The sequence below is a fragment of the Vigna unguiculata genome, chromosome 6, assembly GCF_004118075.2.
Source record: "Vigna unguiculata cultivar IT97K-499-35 chromosome 6, ASM411807v1, whole genome shotgun sequence".
Classification (NCBI taxonomy): Eukaryota; Viridiplantae; Streptophyta; class Magnoliopsida; order Fabales; family Fabaceae; genus Vigna; species Vigna unguiculata.
This window is the reverse complement of record NC_040284.1, coordinates 3,921,399-3,931,462: the sequence shown is the minus strand read 5'-3', so window position 1 is coordinate 3,931,462 and position 10,064 is coordinate 3,921,399. Positions and strand designations below refer to the sequence as shown.

General features: G+C 29.1%; 1 pseudogene; it reads left to right on the top strand.

Annotated features, from left to right (window-relative positions):
- Positions 1-526: 526 nt before the first annotated feature.
- On the top strand, positions 527-9,610 carry LOC114188302 (annotated as a pseudogene).
- Positions 9,611-10,064: the final 454 nt, after the last annotated feature.

The following is a 10,064-nucleotide window of genomic DNA, read 5'->3' as shown; positions in this document are numbered from 1 at the left end:
TTTCTTAATCATAATTTTTCTTCTTTATTTTGTTTATCTTTTCATATAAAAAATGATTACTCTTACAATGTTTTAAAAAATTGTCTACCTCTTTTTATGTTTAGTGCCTTAAATTTAAATTTTCTATTTTTATTTTAAATAACTTTAAATCAATGTTTAATTTTATTATTTAAAAATACAATTTTTATAATATTAACTTTTTTCAATTAGTAATTAGTTATCTTTTTTCTGAATATTTTTTAATATTATTTTTATCTGGTATTACTCTTTCAACTTCTGATTTGTTTTTATTTAAAAAAAGAATATATATTTCTTTAAAATTTTTTGAAAGTCATTTATATATTATCAAAATTAATTTATTAATATTCTTAAATATGATTGTTTTTTCAAAAACCCTTCTTTAATTTCGCTTTAATTACAAGTCTTTTCATATCTATATAACCGTCTGTTTGCCTTATTTACTATCAAGTTTTATGTTTTTTATAAATCAAGGAAAAAGAACGGTCACTCCCCTAAACTTGCTTCCATGGATTCCTCTTTGAGTGTCACTGCAAGAAAAACTTTAGAAAGGTTCACTACGTATCATTTTGTTCATAATCAGGTACGTTTACTTCACAAAAACTTCAAAAAGTATGTTCTTTGCTGTTTTTTTTACGTTTAAACCGTAGCACATTGTCTCTTCATCCATCGTAATCGTTCAAAAGCATGTATTTCTTTTTTCACTTTGTTGACAATATTACTTATTCTCAATTTTCTTTCTAAAAATTAAAACTTTGTTCAATAATCGTTCAAAGGTCGGTTTTTTCTATTTGTTTTCCATGCTCATGTATGTCAAACTATATTTTCTGTCATCATCTATGCAATTTTTTTTACTTCTTCTCCAAATCTTACTTCATCTGTTTTTTGGTTATCAAAATGTCATCTTTCTTCAATAATCGTTCAAATCGGTTACATATTCTGTTTTTGATGCATTGTTCATGTATGTTGACCTTTTTTGGCTTTCATAAGACAACTTATATTTTTACTTTGCTTGAACTCTGACTTTAGTATTTATTTCTTCTAAAGATGTCAACTTTCTTCATTAAGCCTTCAAATTCACGACTTTCTATTTTTTGTTTTTATACATGTTTCGTCTATGTCGCTTATTTTTTTGTTTACATCACCCATGCATGTTTTTATTCCTTGATTGAAATATTTTTGCTTTCATCATTAGTTTCATATTTGTCTTATTCATCTTTTTGACCTTTCTATCTGTTTTTTGTCTCATTAGGAGTTCGGACATGTTGATCCAATATTTTTTGCTATTTTTGGTCACGAATTAGGACCGGTTTGGCAGTTGGAAGATATTGAAGGGAATCAACATCAGTTAACTTTTAATATGGATGTGAATCATCCCATTCTCACGGATGGTTGGTATAGCCTGAGAGTTTTTTATAAATTGCAACATATCCATCAAATTGTATTTAGATATGTTGGCAATTCAACCTTCCACATCACTATATTCTCCAACATGTCTACAATATCCACTGGTGTGAAATTTCTTTCAAACCTAATTCGGTTGCGAAAAAAACATCTATTTAGAGTGAAATTGACAAAATCTCAATGCAAAGCCAGCCATCTGGTGAACTTTTCATTTTATATTTTTGTTTTATATTTTATTTTGTTTATATATTTTTTTTGTGCTCTTATTTAGTTCTTTTTTCAGGACCTACAATCTGACTTTGTAGATTACGTTCGTAAACGTAGATTGAGGAGGTTGGAATTGCAGGGACGTGACAACACTTTCATTGTTCAATGTAAGCTTCTGCTCCGTAATACACCTAAGAAGTCAAGTAAGATTGGGAAGGGATGAAAGGACTTCTGCACATTCAATCGTTTGGAAGAAGGAGATATTCTTGTGTTTCTAGCTGACAAAGAAATGACAAAGAAGAAGATCAAAGTCTATGTCCACAAAGAATGGAGTTTTTAATATTGCACTTTTTTTTTTAGTTTACTTTTTATATTATGTATGGTTTTTGAAGAACTTTCAAAGTACTTTGCTTTTATTTTGTTTGTAATAGTTTTAGCATCCTATTTTTGTTGCTTCTAATAATTAGAAGCCATATCTATAAGTATTTTACCTAAGTTAATTATCGTCAAGTTTTATATTTTAATTATTTTCCTAATACAATATTTATTTAAATAATGATTTTCTAAAATAATTTTTCAATTCGATAATAAAAATAATTGAAAATGATTATGATGAGAATTCAAATATCTTAAAAGATTTGATTGATTTTCGTAAAAAAAGGTTTGAAGTAATAATAAAGAAGTCAATTTTATATTTTGCAGTACTAATATTTGGAAATACTAACTGAATATAATTTGAATAAACTTTTATTAATTTTTTTACAAAAATTATTTTAATATGTGTTGCAAAAGTTATTTTAATTGTTTTTTAGTAATCTATAACTTATTCGAATAATATAGTAACCGTGAAAACATTAAAACCCATTTCAGTTTGAACTCTCTTAGAAGTTTTTTAATTTAAATTTAATTTCTTTGAATTTATTTTCATTTTTATAATTCAAAACAATTAAATTATTTTGTTTTGCCCTTTCTTTAGTAGTTGCGTGTTACACTCAATGTAGAAATAAATGTCTACTTTAAGGGTTGACTATTACAAACCATAGTACTTTTGTGCTTGCCAAAAAAGGACATATAGCACAGATGCACATTCTGAAATGAAGCTTTGCATTGTCTGCAAATCATCAATTTTGAGTTATATGTTCAGTTCTGATATTTCCATATTAATGAAATGTTTGTTCTTTTGTGTCAAAAGTTTGTACTGACAGTACCTGAATCAAGAAGAATGTGCGTGGAAAACTAAAAATGTGCCTACATCTATTAATAACTTTCTACTTGCTTTCTGCTTTACTTTCTTCATAGTGCATTGTTAATTGGTTTTGTTATTACTTTTCTATTATTAATTTTAAATCTTAATCTTATTTGATTTCCAACCTGTTCTGAATTTGTAAAACACCATAATACAACAATACAATGCATAACTTCTGCACACTTTGAACATTATCACAACAAAATGGATTCAAATGATTCAACAAATGGAAGAAGAAAAAGGAAGAACATTGTCTCACAAAATATTTCCAATAGCTTGATGAAGTCCACAGGTTAAATAAATTTATGTTTCTCACATTGCATTTTAAACTTTCTTCATTTTTTCTATCTCATTTCATTTGTTTCTCATCCAATTCAATTAAATTCACACTCATATGTAAAAACAAAGATGTAAATACTAATCTTACTTTATGTATGTTATTTTTTTTTTGTTCTTTTGATTGCAGTTACAAATGAGGACAAATCCAGTCACAGTGAAGCATTTCCTTTTTGCAAATACTACACCTCTTTCTTAGTTAAGAAATTGTGGTAATCATTTTTTCATTCACTATAAATTTCATCCAACAAATTTATTACTGCATTCATTATTGTCAATCTGTTTTTAATTTCCTTCACAAATATTGATATCAAAAAGGCACCAAAATCAATTTACTCAATGGACTAAAACAAATATGGAATTTGTAATAACTTACACTGTGATAGTTTTCAATATGTTTATTATTTGTGTTGCATAGTTACATTGCTTTTCCTACTAAACTAAAGAAATTTAGATGAAATGAATTTTATCTATTCTGTTCTCATTTGACTTTTTAACAATTCTACTAGTAAGGAAAGAAAATGTTACCCCAGATGCAACTATCAAAACCTACTTATCTCTTAATGAAGATAGACACGTGCAGAATAAAAGAATTCAATCTACAAATAGAAAGTGACTTTCCGAGTTGACATATTGTGGTAAGTTTGTTATTTTAATTTAAATTTCATTCAAATTCAGTACAAATGCTAGCACTACAGACTTATTAGTCTCATTATTCATCTTTAATGCATATTATACAATTAACACACATGGATATTAGATGACATCATTTCATAATCAATTTGTTTCATCTTTAAATGCATTTCATAATCATTTGTTTAACTGCATTTTGCAGAACTTGACCAAAATAATGGGAAAGTTGCACGAAGAAGAAGGAAACTTATTATGAATCAGAAGTTGGCAGAAAAAAGCAATCCCATTGGTGATAAAAAATTTTAATTACTAATTATTTATATATCTATTATTATCTTTTCTTGATTTCAATTCCTTTCATACTAAATTTTACTATTACTACATCTCTGAGTAGAATATCATGGTTCTACCTCCATTCGATCTACCAATGCTCCAATTTTGCACAACAACAACAGTAACAACACAAGTACAAATCAAAATTATATTTATTTTTTTATGCTTTTCTCTTAATAGAAAAAGTACAAACACAATACTTTAAGATATTTTAGTCTTTTTATTAATTTTAGTTTTTCAAAGTCAAATTTAAGTTATTTTAGTTATTCAACTGTATAATTATATTTTAGTGATAAATTAAATTAAGAACAGAATTACAAAATCTTATATATCAATAATATTTATTGTTTTTATAAATTTAGAATTCAGTTCATTAATTTATGGATGTACTTGCAGGTATTATTCAATTTGATTGTCATATTGGAAGAAGCAAAACCAATCTGTTTAATACACAAGAACTGTTACATAAAGAAATTGTGGGTAGCAGCTCCAGTCATGCTTCACTAAATTGTTCTGCTTTTTTTGAAGTTGTTAATCCTTTTTATGTTCAACAAAACAAAAGTCATGGTAATTTCTAATATAAACAAAATTCATTTCATTACTTTAATTTCTTTAATTTACTAGTTCAGGTTGCTAATACTCATTTCAATTTATGTTGAAGGTGTACAATTCTGTCGGCCTTCTCGGGAGCAGGCTATTAGATTTATTTCGAAGATATTGGATTTTGACAATAATTCTGACGAAGATGTAAATGATGGTAATCAATAATGGTTCATTTTAAATAATAAACACTTATTGTTTCTTTATGTAAAATTGGTTTTTCCTTTTCTTTCAGATAACATAATTGGACATTTCTCCTCTGATTTGTATTCAAAAGCTGAAATTCAAGGTGCAACAATACTTTTTAGTGTTTTTATATTACTATATAGATATAAATATAAATGTTATTTAAGTAATGACATATATGTTTTTTATGTACTTTGGAAATGTTGATGTTGGGGAGTGTTCACTTGAGTGTCCCTATTGTCAAGCTCAATTGTGGTACGAAGAAAGATCTGATAAATGCAAAAGATTAAAACAAGTTGATTTCTCTCTTTGTTGTCAAAAGGGAAAAGTCCAACTTCCATTGTTGAAGAAACCTCCACAATTGCTTCAAAAGTTGTTCAAAGGTGAAGACACTACAAGCCAGCATTTCTTACATTACATAAGAAGTTACAACAACATGTTCTCATTTACATCCATTGGTGCTAAGATCCATTCCTCAATCAACAATGGATCGGGTCCTCCTCAATTTATTCTTAGTGGTCAAAATTACCATCGCATTGGAAGTTTATTGCCTGAAAAAGGATCAAATCCAAAATTTGCACAACTATATATTTATGACACAGAAAATGAAACAACCAACAGAGTTAGTCACTTTGGGTATGTGTACATAGTTTATTTATGTTTTAGCAATCATTGCGCATATAATTGTCTAATTTTTAATTTTACAAGTCTAATAGTCAGCAATCCATATTTGATAAATCATTGATCGAAGAGTTGAAGAAAATGATTGACAAACACAATGTACTTGCTCAAACATTCAGAAGAGTAAGAGATTTTATACATGATGATGAACAATCAGATTTTGGATTGAGGTTATTTAGACATTGCTTTAAGGATCCTAGAGTATACAATACACCAGTAGTAGATGAATTCGCAACATTGATTGTTGGTGATTTGAGCACCTTAGATGTAGGAAGGGACATCATTGTCAAGAAAGTTTCTGGTCAGTTAACAAGACTACATGAAACACACACATGTTTCATTCCTCTTCAATATCCTTTGATTTTCCCATATGGAGAGGATGGTTATCAAGAGGATATTCCAATTAGAGATTGTCAAAAATATGGACAAAGTAGAAAGAGAATTCACATTTCTTTACGAGAATTCATTGCTTTCAGAATACAAGATAGAAAGGTTGAATTTGGTAATGTTGTAAATTCACGTAGATTGTTTCAACAGTTTTTAGTGGATACATACACTATGATTGAAGCCCAAAGGTTTTATTTATACGAAATAATCAAAAACTCATTCGTTCAAATATTCTGAATGGGTTACAAGAAGCTGTTAACAAAGGTGAAACTGATCCTTCTTCCATTGGTAAGCGTATTGTTCTTCCAGCTTCATTTACAGGTGGTATGAGATACATCTTCAATAATTGCCAAGATGCTATGGCAATTTGTAAGAGGTATGGCTATCCAGATTTGTTTATAACAATCACATGTAATGTAACTTGGCCTGAAATTATTGATTTTGTCAAATCAAGAGGATTAACTACTTCAGAGACATTGTTTGTAGAGTTTTTAGAAATTAGACCAAATGATGACAGATTTCAAGAAGAATAATTTCTTCGGCAAAGTCAATGCAGGTATACCATACTACTTTTCTTAATTTATTTTCTTACTGGAAATTGTTTTCTCTAATAATTATGTTCCAAATTTAGGTATGTATACAGTTGAATTTCAGAAGAGAGGTCTGCCACATGCTCATATATTATTATGGTTGAGTGACTCAAACAAGTTAGAAAATGCAAAGCATATAAATCAAGTCATCTCTGCTGAACTTCCTCATCCAGATCTCTATCCTAAACTTTCAAAGGTTGTTCAAACATATATGATACATGGTCCTTGCGGAGCCGCTAGATTCAACTCGCCATGTATGAAAAAAGGTCGGTGTTCTAAATTTTTTCCTAAAAAATTTAGACATTCAACTACAATTGATGAAGATGGATATCCTGTATATAGACGTAGAGATGATGGTTTATTTGTGTTGAAAAATGGACATAAATTAGGTAATGCAAATTTGGTGTCGTATAGTCCTCTTCTCTTAATGCGTTATCAGGCTCATGTTAATACAGAATATTGCAACAAATCCAACTCAATCAAGTATTTGTTCAAATATGTCAACAAAGGTCCTGATAAAGCAACAATTAAGATTACAGACAAAGAGAATGAATCTACAGAAATGCTTATTGTTGATGAGATAAAAAGATACTATGATTGTAGATATTTATCTGCATGTGAAGCAGTTTGGCGAATTTATGGCTTTGATATCCATCATAGATGGCCAGCTGTTCAACGTTTAACTTTTCACTTACAAGATCAACAACTAGTTTTGTTTAAAGATGATGATTGAATTGATGATGTATTGCATAGGAATGAGAATATGAACACCATGTTCCTAGCTTGGTTTGAAGCTAACAAAAAATTTGAGGAAGGCAGAAACTTGACCTATGCTAAATTTCCAACAAAGTTTGTTTGGATGTCTCAACAAAAACAACGGAAACCAAGAAAGCAAGGTTATAGTATTGGTCGACTAACATATGTTCCTCCAGGATCAGGTGAATGCTACTACATGAGAATCTTACTAACAAAACAAAAAGGTTGTATTGATCATGATAGTATAAAGACAATTAATGGTAAAACATTCTCCACACACCAAGAGGCTTGCCAAGAATTAGGATTATTGGCAAATGACAAAGAATTCATTGATGCCATTAAAGAGGCTAGCCATCTTGCATATGGAAATCAACTTAGAAGGTTATTTGTTGCTTTGTTAATCATGAATACAATGTTTAAGCCAAATGTTGTTTGGGATGCAACTTGGACTTTACTTGCAGATGGTATCCTATATCAAAAAAGAAAAGACTTGAACATACTAGGTACTAAATTGAATTAATCTCCACTATTTTTTCCATAATTATGTATTAATTACATGTTCTATTTTGTAGATTTTCAAATTGAAGAGCATGATTTACACAATCTTTGTCTCCTAGAAGTACAAGAACTTCTAAATTCAAATGGGCGAGCTTTAACATATTATAGTTGTCTTCCTCAACCTGATCTTTCAAATTCATTCAAATTTCACAACAGGTTAATTGTTGATGAAATGAATTATGATAAAGAACAAATGGAGAAGCTACATCAATCTCTATTGCAGTCTGTCACTAATGAGCAACTACATATTTATAACAAAATTATGATAGTAGTGAATTCAGAGGTAGGGAATTTCTTTTTCTTATATGGTTATGGTGGTACTAGAAAAACATATCTATGGAAACTTTTGTCAGCTGCTATTAGAGCAAAGGGAATGATTGTCCTTAATGTAGCTTCAAGTGGCATTGCATCTTTATTGCTTCCTGGAGGAAAAACTGCTCATTCTACTTTTTGCATACCATTAGCAATCAATGATGAATCAACCTGTAACATCAATCAAGGAAGTCTTCGTGCTAAACTATTGATGGAAGCAAAACTTATAATATGAGATGAAGCTCCTATGATGAATAAGTTATGCTTTCAAGCTTTTGATAGAACATTGAGAGACATTATGAGAGCTACGAATCAACATAATGCTGACAAACCATTTGGTGGAAAGGTGGTGGTCTTGGGCGATGATTTTAGACAAATCTTGCTAGTAGTAAGAAAAGGATCAAGGTATGATATTGTGAACTCATCAATTAACTATTCTGATTTGTGACAATATTGCACAGTTCTTAAGCTATCACAAAACATGAGGTTAAAGACTGCTGCTTCAAATGAAAGTGCAAAAGATATAAAAGAATTTGCTGATTGGATTCTTAAAATTGGAGATGGAAATATGAATTTGAATGAAAGTGGTGAAGCAAACCTTTCAATACCAACAGATCTTCTAATTCAGGAAAGTAAAACACCTTTACTTTCTTTAGTCAAATTTGTTTATGGTGGTCTAATTGAAAATATCATGACTCTTGGATTCTTTGATGATGGTGCTATATTTTGCCCTACAATTGATAGTGTTGAACAAGTAAATGACTTCATTTTATCTTTGATTCCTGGTGGAGAACAAGTTTATTTAAGTTCAGACAGTCCTTGCCAATCTGATAATGATCAAGAAATTCAAGGTGAGTGGTTTACTCAAGAGTTTCTAATAGATATTAAATGTTCAGGAATTCTAAATCATAGGATTAAATTGAAAGTTGGCGTACTAATTATGCTTTTAAGAAACATTGATCAAGCAAATGGTCTGTGCAATGGTACAAGGTTGCAAGTTAATGATTTGGGAAAGAATGTTATCTCTGCTACGGTAATAACAAGCAAAAATGTTGGTGACAAAATTTTCATACCAAGAATGAACTTGACACCTTCTGATTCCAGCATCCCGTTCAAATTTCAAAGGAGGCAATTTCCAATATCCTTATGCTTTGCGATGACAATAAACAAAAGTCAAGGTCAAACTCTTTCTAAAGTTGGACTTTATCTTCCTCGCCCAGTTTTTACTCATGGACAATTGTACGTAACAATTTCTAGAGTGACATCAAAGGAAGGACTAAAAATCTTAATTCTGGATGAAGATGGAAAAGTAACCACTATAACTACAAATGTGGTTTATAAAGAAATATTTGAAAATCTTTGATAAAGGTATAAAAATTACTTTAACAACATTCTTAAAATTTTTCAATTATTGTACATTTAACTGTATTTCATTTTTACCTTGCAGATTACAATTAGTGTAGATTAACTGATTTTTTGGGTCCATATACAAATTTTGGTGCACATTACAGTTCATGCAGATTAGTAATGTATAATATATAATGATTGATACATGTTTTGATAGCTGCATTAAATATTCTTTTGTTTTCTAGGATCTACTTCATTGGATTCCAGTAATGCTACTTATATATTAATACACTATTGTTTCTAGTATTCGTTATATATATATATATATATATATATATATATATATATATATATATGTTCTTTTTCAATTGTTATTTGTTGCTTTACTGTATTGTCAACAATAAATGTCTAAATACATGTGCTTGGGTGTTACTGAAAAAATAACATTCATTTAAATTTACATAATTGCA